Below are 10940 nucleotides of genomic sequence, written 5' to 3'. Positions count from 1 at the left end.
TGCCAATGATGGAAACAGGATGATTGGGAAGAAACTGGTTTTGGAGAGAAGATGGATGCTTGGGATGAGATGCTTGGGAGAGAAGATGGATACAATTGGGATGACCTCAATAAGCAGGAAGAAACCACCTGGGAAGCTGCATAGCAGGCCACTCCTTGTATGTTATTGACTGAACTGGGTCACTATTCCCTAAACAGTAACTGACAAGGAGCTTGGGATTACCATGTCTGGTTAGTGTTTATCTGACTTTTGGCAGGTTTTATGCAGGATTGTGGCATGCATTGCTGGACACTTAGTATCTGTGGCCCCTTCCCACTAAATGACGGTAGCACACCCCTGACATTGGGGCATCAAAAAAAACCAACCTTCTTTCCTCCCCTAGAAAGATGTTAGTTGAGTGGTTAAACCAAGTGGCTTAAACCATCAGGATTTACCTTGGAGCTGAATTATACACATGTGTGTTTCTTTTCCCTGATTGGTTTGAAAGGAAGAGATGAGCAGTATTGAAGTTGTCAAGAAAATAGAGTGGGGAATGTTGGGTAGGTAACCAACATTGTTTGCCGTGAGAGTAAAAAGTCAAACATTTTCTTCCATGTCCTTAATAAAATAAATATCTCAACTTCTCCACACTTGAAGCCCCTCTCCCCCCTCTAAAGTTTTTTTCTGAGCAACTTCTCATTCTAAGCCCCCTGAATTGGTTGAGAAGGCAGTTCTTTCTCTCTGCCAGGTAACAATCCCTCACAGTAGGATATTCCTGCTTTGAATACTGTAGTAACTTTCTGCTCTTCTTTCCCTTCTTTGTTCCACATGAAGGCACTAGTCCTGTATACTGATTTTCTTAACTTGGACACCCTATCTCCAGTGGCACTCAGCTATTTAAAGGAAACAACTCAGAAATCTCAGTTGGCACTCAAAGTCGTCTATAAATCCACAAATGGCTTTGCTTCCTCCCCTTCTGCAGCAAACCTAATCTTTACACATAACTTCTATTACTTCGATGCATTTCCTTTTACAATACCTAATCTGCATCCTCCCCATTGCTAAATTCATTCCCCACTCCAAGACTTTACTCATTCTATTTCCTCATTGAGAGTGCCCTTCTTAATCCTTTCTCCACCCAAATTCTGTTACCTTCCAATTCCTTCTCTAGTTCTGCCTCTGTCCCAGGCTGTATCAGCCCACAATGATCTCTTTCTCTGAATTTCTACCAATTTCTTCCCTATACTATCCATTTTATTTTATGCTCTTCTTGACTATTTTGTTACTGAAACTCTGCTTTGGATCCCTACGTGTTCTCCTTTTGCATCTGTAGATATTCCTTTTCTGAGTCTTTTCCACCTCCCTTTTCCTCCTTATAATCCACCCCTGCTTCACCCAGAGGTCATCTATAAGCATCTGTCATTATCTGTGTTCTTTTCTCCTCTTGTTACTCTTTTTTCCTTGACATTTTATCTACTTAGTGATTTACTTCTCATCTCTATGGAAGATGTACCTCTCCAGCCCTGACCTCTCCCTGGGAGATAATAGTACTGGCCACCAAATATTTCCACTTCTTTTCCCACACACATAGCAGACTTGCATTTCCCTATTCCTTTGAACTCAGTGTGGCCAATGAAATGTGATTGGAAGTGGTCTGTATCACTTCCAAGTAAAAGCTTAAAGAATGCACAATTTCTAAATCAACTTTTTTTTTTTTTTTTAAAGGGAGATTCCGGGGTGGTTCAGTTGATTAGCGTCCAACTCTTGGTTTCAGCTCAGGGCATGATCTCCTGGTTTGTGAGTTTGAGCCCTGCATCGGGCTTTGTGCTGACAGCATAGAGCCTGCTTAGGATTCTCTCTCCTTCTCTCTCTTCCCCTCCCCTGCTCATGCTCTCCCTCTCTCTCTCTCAAAATAAATAAACTTAAGAAAAGAATGCATAATGTCTCATGCCCTCTTTCCTTTTGGCAAAATGATGGAATGTTTTAGTTATTGCTGTATAACAAAGCACTCCAAATCTTAGTGACTTAAAATAGTAACTGGTTTGGAGCACCTGGGTGGCTCAGTCAGTTAAGTGTCCAACTTTGGCTCAGGTCATGATCTCAAGGCTCACGAGTTCAAGCACCATGTTGGGCTCTGTTGTTGACAGCTCAGAGCCTGGAGCCTGCTTCAGATTCAGTGTCTCCCTCTGTCTCTGGCCCTCCTCTGCTCATGCTCATGCTCATGCTCATGCTCATGCTCATGCTCATGCTCTGTCTCTCTCTCTCAAAAATAAATAAACATTAAAAAAAGAGTAACTTTTATTATCACTAATGGTTTTGTGGATTGAATGGGCTCATGGGCAGCTGTCTTAACTTGCTTGGGGTCTCATGTGGTTCCAGCCAGGTATTTTCTGGAGCTGGAGTAATTAGGAAGCTTGACTGGATGCAAGAATAGCCAAGCCTTTCTTCTTCCCAGTGTTATCCCAGGGCCTTGCTTCACAATGGCTTCTCCAGCAGAGTAACCTAATTTCTTATTAGTTCAGGACTCTCAAAAGTGCAAAAGCTTCCAGGTCTTGTAAGTCTTAGGCCTAGAAATAACACATTCTATTGGTTAAAGCAGTCACAGGGCCAGCTCAGTTTCAAGGGGAAGAGAAATAAACTCCACCTCTTGAATGGAGACTGGGGAGAAGAGTGATAAAGAATTTGTGGCCTTCTTTAATCTGTCACCCCGACAATGTTTCATATGGTGGTTGCTTACCTCAGTGAGGGTCCTAGATTCAGGACAAAGTAGAAAAGAGCCTTTAGGTGACAGACACAGTCGTATGAATGAGAAATACATCTCTGCTGTTCTAAACCACTGAGATGTTTAGAGCTGTTTGCTAACAAACAAAACCTAATCTACACTAATACAAAAACTGGTACTGGAAGTAGGGCACTATTGCAGCAAAAACCTAAAATATGTGGCATTGACATATACGTGTCTGTTACAAATGTTAGTGGTTGGTTGGTAGGCAGCATCCAGTTCTGATTCACTTATGAATCTCCCAGCAAATCTAGCTCAGAAATTTGAGCTCAATAAACATTTCTTAAATAAGAGAGATTGTTTCTTATAATTCTGTTCTATTTCTTCATTTTAGGGGGAAATACTTCTTTCCTGCATCAGATGTTTCTTGAAGTATGGAGTGGGTGCCATGATCTTAACTCTGAATACTCTATTCCAGTGCTACTAACAAGTTTCCTGATGTGTAAGTTTGGCACATGCAGCCCACCTTCTCCCTTTCCCCTTTTCCATGGGAGTCAGGCCTCCCACAGAAAGTGTGCTTTCTACTCTACTGCTTCATATCTTAAATTTCACAGGGGCCTGCCCATGTCAGGGGATGCTTGGGTAAGCTTAACAGGATGGGCCTTTTGGGGGAGGTTGTTTTTTTTGTTTGTTTGTTTGTTTGTTTTTTTCAGTTTTAGGAGCTAAGTTCACTGCCAGGGTAATTTAGGTAATTTAGTATCTGAACTTTTCATTTCTCCCTGGAAAATTCATATTGGGAGGGGGTCATAATCAAATTGAGCACATCTTTTTGGCTTTTAATTTTTAGAGTATTTTTAGTTATCATTTGATCTTCTTTTAGGAACTTCTATTAATGTTGAAAAAAGTAGGGGGACATAATTTGAGACAGCAATAGAGCAGGTTTTCAATTATAGCCTTGGGTACAAAACAGCCTTGGAGCTGATTTAGTGATATGTTGTTTTGACCCATTCAAGACATTCAAGGGAACAAAATCTATACCAGTGACCCCAGGAGATTCCACAAAAGGGAGAAGAGACCTTATGAAGATGCGAGCACAATTGCCCTAACTGACCTCTGACTTCTTGTCTGAGGAGGATAACCATATCCGAAGTTGATCTCAGTGGTAAGCTGAAGGCATAAGCAATGGTCTTTATACATTTTGCTGACATACCCCCCAAATAATTTTTAAGTTGATGTGTAAAATTTTTTGTCCTAAAATTAGTTGCAAAAGATGTAATTTCTGGTTAAAGTAAATATGAATGTTTTAAAATAAAAAGGGTTAAGATGCATATAATCAAATCAAATTCCATAGAAATTGAATACTCATCATCATCCATTTTTATAGAAATTTACATTATTTTTTCTATGAGTTTGTATTTTCACTCTACTTCCCCACAAGAGTTTTAAAAATATATTTTTATGTTCAAATATATTTTACTGCTTGTTCTGTCATTCTTTTCTGCAATAAAAATTTGTTTATAATTAAAAAAAATTATGACTAAAAGTTGTAAGTGTCAAAAATTTCTTCTGGGTTGAATTATTATTACAATTATGAGTACATAATTGATTATAACAGTGTTACAAATTTCTTTTTATTTTTTAATTTTATTAAAAAAATTTTTTTTAAATGTTTATTTTTGAGAGAGAGAGACAGACAAAGTGGGAGCAGGGGAGGGGCAGAGAGAGAGGGAGACACAGAGTCCGAAGCAGGCTTCAGGCTCTGAGCTGTCAGCACAGAGCCCAATGTGGGGCTCCAACTTGTGAACTGCGAGATCATGACCTGAGCCGAAGTCAGACGCTTAAATGACTAAATGATTATTGTAAATGCATTTCAAAATGCATTTATATAAAATAGAATACTATATGTAGAAAACTGCGTATCTAAATCTCCATAAAAGATAGGGATGAATAATGATGTTAAGAAATGGTTAACAAATGACAATGAGCAGTAGTGTTTGAGTAAAACAATATAGATTTTCTTTATTTAGTAATCTTTAGGTGAAAATTAATGAAAATATTTTCTCCTGTGAGTCTGTATAATTGCTCAAGAAAATACAAAACATTGACTGACTTCTGATACATATTTCTTTTATGTATAACACTGATGTGTATTGGAAATTTGTAATTTTTTAACATCTTTTTCCTTGAAATCCGCTGAAATATGTAACTGAGACATAGGAGAATGAGATTTTACATCAAGTTCTTTCTCATTTCTGAGCAGGTGTGCCTTGTAGCTGACTAGTATTTCCCAGAATGTTTTCCACAAATTTTCCATATTTGAATTCTGAGACAGATATATGAAATCTTGCTGTGAGTTTGTTACCCAGGTGAAGTAAGGCTCAACCTTCTTCAGTATTTCTCTTTGCTATCTCAACAGGATTCTTTGGCATTGTCAGGGAGTGGAAGCTGAAATAGAATTGGACCATTTCTGTGCTTCTCTCTTAACAGATGTATAAGATGAGGAAAATCAGGAAATCTTCCTACAGGCTTAGCGTGCCTCGATTAAATTAAATATTGACATTGGCATTAGCATTGTTTCTTTGGTGACTCAGATGCTTTTTTTTTAGTTTATTTTATTTATTTATTTATTTATTTATTTATTTATTTATTTATTTTTACCATTTTATTTCATGTATTTATTAAATTTACATCCAAGTTAGTTAGCATATGGTGCAACAATGATTTCAGGAGTAGATTCCTTAATGCCCCTTACCCATTTAGCTCATCCCCCCCTCCCACAACCCCTCCAGTAACCCTCTGTTTGTTCTCCATATTTAAGAGTCTCTTATGTTTTGTCCTCCTTCCTGTTTATATATTATTTTTGCTTCCCTTCCCTTATGTTCATCTGTTCTGTGTCTTAAAGTCCTCATATGAGTGAAGTCGTATATTTGTCTTTCTCTGACTGACAAATTTCGCTTAGCATAATACCCTCTGGTTCTATCCGCGTGGTTACAAATGACAAGGTTTCATTCTTTTTGATTGCCAAGTAATACTCCATTGCATGTATGTGTATATGTGTGTGTATACATACATATATATGTATACATATATATATGCACACATATATATACATACATGGATGAAGATGTAGGTATGTATGTGTGTATATGTGTATACACATACATACATATACATATATGTATACATATATACACACATACACACCATGTATATATACATGTGTACACATGTGTATATACATATATACATATATGTATACATATATGTGTATACATATACACATACATACATACATACATACATACCACATCTTTATCCATTCATTCATTGATGGACATTTGGGCTCTTTCCATACTTTGGCTATTGTTGATAGTGCTACTATAAACATGGGGGTGCGTATGTCCCTTCGAAACAGCATACCTGTATCCCTTAGATAAATACCTAGTACTATAATTGCTGGGTCATAGAGTAGTTCTATTTTTAGTTTTTTGAGGAACCTCCATATTGTTTTCCAGAGTGTCTGCACCAGCTTGCATTCCCACCAGCAGTGCAAAAGAGATCCTCTTTCTCCACAACTTCCCTAACATCTGTTGTTGCCTGAGTTGTTAATGTTAGCCATTCTGACAGGTGTGAGGTGGTATCTCATTGTGGTTTTGATTTTTGTTTCCCTGACGATGAGTGATGTTGAGCATTTTTTCATGTGTCGGTTGGCCATCTGGATGTCTTCTTTGGAGAAGTTCTATTCATGTCTTTTGCCCATTTCTGCACTGGATTATTTGGTTTTTTTGGTGTTGAGTTTGAGAAGTTCTTTATAAAGGATATTGGATACTAACCCTTTATCTGATATGTCATTTGCAAATATCTTCTCCTATTCTGTCGGTTACCTTTTAGTTTTCCTGATTGTTTCCTTCGATGTGCAGAAGCTTTTTACTGTGATGAGGTCCCAATAGTTCATTTTTGCTTTTGTTTCCCTTGCCTCCAGAAGCTTTTTTGTACACGGGAACATTTGCCATCGTAAGATCTGGGATGAGTGAGAGGATGTCTGTTTTTTATAAGTGGGAAAAGAATGATTTTTACAGGAAGTTGGAAAAACAGAATTGTTGTGACATTTCAACTTCAGTCATATTTTAGGCAGCTCAGTTTTAGGAAACAGTAGATGAAAGTTGAGTAAATGGGATTGATTTCCTAAAAATCATCTGTGTTTTCCTTGGAAAGTACTTATAGAATCCCAGTGTAGATAGACTCCAGTTTGAAAACTACTAAGTTTAAGACAATAAAATTATGTAGGGAATACAGTGTAGTTGCAGGGGATTCTGTTAACACTCTTAGCCTCTTGGGCCTCTTGGCCTCTTCCCCATTGGCAAGATGCTGAATGGTGAGAAACTAGGTGAGAAAGCTCAGCCTTGTGGCCAGTTTTACTCTTGGAGCAAGGCTGCCATCAGGAATCATGCCTTCTGGTCTGTTTCTTTTTACTGCAGATTTTACAGGGACATGTCTTTAAGTGGGTGGAGGGGGAGAGTCTCTGTCATCCTGCTCTGCCAGTCAGTGACTCAGTGGTAAGTATGCCTGCTCCCATTGGTGGTGCCTTGTTCCCAGCATCAGCTTTATCAGTAAGAGTGATAATTCTCAGCTGTCTACTGTTTTGCCTGTTTTTCAGTTCACAACTTGGTAGGAAGAATGATGTAGTTTACTGTGTCCCCTAAATACTCTCCATTCTTAATAGTGCTATGAATATTAACACAATAAATATGTACTGTGAGTTTTCCTGAGTTCTTTTAGCCATGAAGTTATTATCAATGCTGCTTGCTTTTTTTCCTAATAGATTTGTGCATAGCAGTAAGTGTAGTTTGTTTTCTAATGTTATTTTCCAAGATACTATCACTGGGCAATATACATAAAACATCAGAAGAGTTAAGTTCAGGAGAAAAAGAATTGCTCTGTAGCCTTAAAGAGTTCTTTAACATACACTATGTCCCAAGTTTCACAGAAGGTGAATGAATACATTAAGGGGTTGACTGAGGAAATTGGGCTTGCTATTCTGTTTCTTCCTGTGCTATAATTTACCTAGGTTGCTAAGCCTTAGTTTGAACATTCATAAAACAATGGTATAAAGTATGGCCATTATATGAGAAAATAAGATTATAAAGCAAAATAAGGAAGTGATAACTAATAGAAGCTCTGGGCATAAATATCTCTCGAATTTCAAGGAAATGGCACTTTTTAAAGGGACACAAACCTATGTTCTCTAAGCACTTGGGTCTTTATAAAATGACCTATGTTTTTCATTGCAAAAAAAATCTCTCAAGTTTAAAAGGTTTAATTTAATACCAAATAAACTCTTCTTGAATTCTCTACAATGGGTTTGTGCAGATAATTCAAGTATTGTCCTACACTAGCAGAAATTTTGACTGACTTTGACTTTGTTGTGGTTATTGAAAGGAAGTTCTCCAGTAGAACCCTGCTTTTTAAAAGGAAACAGGTTCAGGAATTTCTGACAAGAACCAAAAGATCACAGTTTTGATTCTTCTTTTCCTCTTGCCTCTAACATCTAATTTAACATCAAGTCCTATTGACCCTGTTTCCAACATAGTATATCAAAGATGACCAACCACTTCTGTATAGGTCTACTGCTACTATCCTAGTACAAAATCAGTTGCTCTGATTTGGACAATGACAACAGCTTCTTGTTTGTCCATTCTTACCTTCTTTGTCATTAACCATTTAACAATATAAATCAGACTCTATCACTTCTCTATCTATACTTCGCTAATGTCTTTCTTTTGCATTGTAATAAAATCCAAACTCCTTATCATGGCCTATATCATCTATTCTACACCTACCTTATGGTCACTCTCCTATTACCTTCCTTGCTCATTATGTTCCAGCCATATTGTTTTTCCATCTTTGTTTGAATATTCCAAGCTGATTCCTATCTTAGATTTTCTAAGGCCTGACTGAGAATATTTTCGTCACTTAGGACTCAGCTTAAATGTTCACCCCTCAAAGAAGCTGATGTATGTCTAAAGAGCTCTTACTCTGTCTCCCTCAACTTTAATCATTCCCTATCCTGCTTAATTTTCTTTATCACATTTAGCACTACCTGAAATTATCTTATTTTTACATGTTTATTTTCTATCCCTCTGCTCACCCCCAATAGAATGTGATTCCATGATGGTAGAGCTGTTGGTCCTGTTTCCTGCTGTGTTGTCACAGTTTAGAATGAAGGTTGTCATTGATGGGAGTTATTAAATATTTGCTGAATGAGTGAATGAATTTTGCCAGTTTTTGCCAGCATATGGAGGTTTTTCCCTCTAGGGCAGAACTTAACCAAGCTACAAGATTGACATATAAAACCCTTATGTCAATATGTTAGTTTTCAGTGAGCAATATAACTGTCACATGGACTCAGACTTGCACTGATATGACCTGTTGAGGATTTTCTGCCTATGGGCTGACAAACAAAAGACTGGGGATTAAAGCAGAAACTTTTTGGGAAAAAATAGAATACAAGAAATGGGAATTAGATGGCTTATATAGTTAAATATATCCATTTATTTAACAAATGTTTATAGGTATCTGTGTTCTGTGCTAGATACTGAAGAATCAACAAGGAATAATATCAAGTACCAGCCCTTATGGGTTTGCAGTCTAGTTGGGGAAGCTGGTGATAAACTGACAATTACAAATAAATGTCAAAAGTACTCTTTTTAGGTTAATGTCGGGTGATATGTTTAGACTTAGAAGGGAAACTGAGCCTTGGGGGACTGAAGTGAGTTTCCCAGGAAATGTTATTTGAGCTCTGAGGAATTAGCCAGGCAGAACAAGGAATGGCATGGTGGGGGAAGGGTAGTGCTGGCAGAAGCTGCAGTCCAACCAAAGGTCTAGAACCTGGAGAAAGCAGGGCTTTCTAAAAACTCCAAGTAGATCTATGTGGCTGGAGTCGAGTTTGAGGTTGGAGCGGGGTAGGGTGAGAAGGCTGGTGATAAGAGCCATGGACTTCGGTTTGGACTTTATCCTGATAAGAGGTAAAAGGGAGCCATAGAAAGTTTTTGTTTTGGTGGAGAGATGGAATTCTTCTTTCACATTGCCAGAGTACAGCCAGTACTTTGCATTCTTTTGTCACAAAGATTTTTCCATGAACATCTGGGTAAGGTCCACACTCCTTTTCCTTGCACACAAGACCTTTCCTTTGCTCACTCTCAGCCTTATATCTGCTGCTCTCCATTGTGTATTCTGTGCTCTAACCTGCCAAGTTTCTCAGTTTCCAGACTCACTCTCCAATCTTTAATTATGCTTTTGTATCCCCCATTCCTGTTAGTACCCTCACCCACCCCACTTCCAAAAAAAGTTATTGGATTATTCTTCAAACTACAAAACTACATGTTCTTTGCAACAAGCCAAACAAAACAAATGTGCAAAGAAAAAGTTAAAACTTTCTTTCTTCCTCTCACCATTAAACCCATGTACAATGTGCTTAAAATATTTTTATGCTCTGAATGCTCAACTATATTTAATAAATACTCTAAAATATTTTTAACTAACATAGATCTATGCTATAAAATTTGTACAGCTTTCACCCGCATTCCCCAAACAATATGGGCATCATTCCAGTACCTGCTGGATGTCAGACCCTGTGTTTTATCTCATTTCCTGCACAACTAACATATGAGGTAGATACTCTTATCCCAGTGGGTAGATGAGGAACTGAGATGTGATTAGTTTGCCCAAGGTTGCACAGCTAGTGATTGTGGGAGCAGCAATTTGAACTTGGGGAATGTAGCTCTCAAGTCCACAGTGCTAGCCACTGACTTTTACTGTCTCCCAAATAACGCTATTTTTGTTCTTTTTAATAACTGCACAATGTTTATATTCAGACTTTATTTGGTCACGCCCCTACTGGTGAATGTTGAGGGTTATGTGTGTGTGTTTGTGCGTGCATGTGTTTTGCCACTACTTAAAATGCCTCAATATGTAATTCTCCAAAGTGGGATTTGAGGTCAGAAGTCTCTCCAAAGTGGGATTTGAGGTAAGAGGGCTCATTCATTCATTTATTTTTAAACAAAATCCAAACAAAAAAGCACCATTAAGATAACTGTGAATGCCTTTAAATAATGACTTTTTAATTATATAAATATTTTATTTTATTTTTTATTAAAATTTTTTATTTTATTTATTTATTTATTTATTTATTTATTTATTTATTTAGAAAGAGCATGAGCAGGGGAGGGGCAGAGATAGA

The sequence above is a fragment of the Prionailurus bengalensis genome, chromosome B1 (assembly GCF_016509475.1).
Source record: "Prionailurus bengalensis isolate Pbe53 chromosome B1, Fcat_Pben_1.1_paternal_pri, whole genome shotgun sequence".
Taxonomy (NCBI): Eukaryota; Metazoa; Chordata; class Mammalia; order Carnivora; family Felidae; genus Prionailurus; species Prionailurus bengalensis.
The sequence above is the reverse complement of the archived record's forward strand: the minus strand, read 5'-3'. Positions refer to the sequence as shown.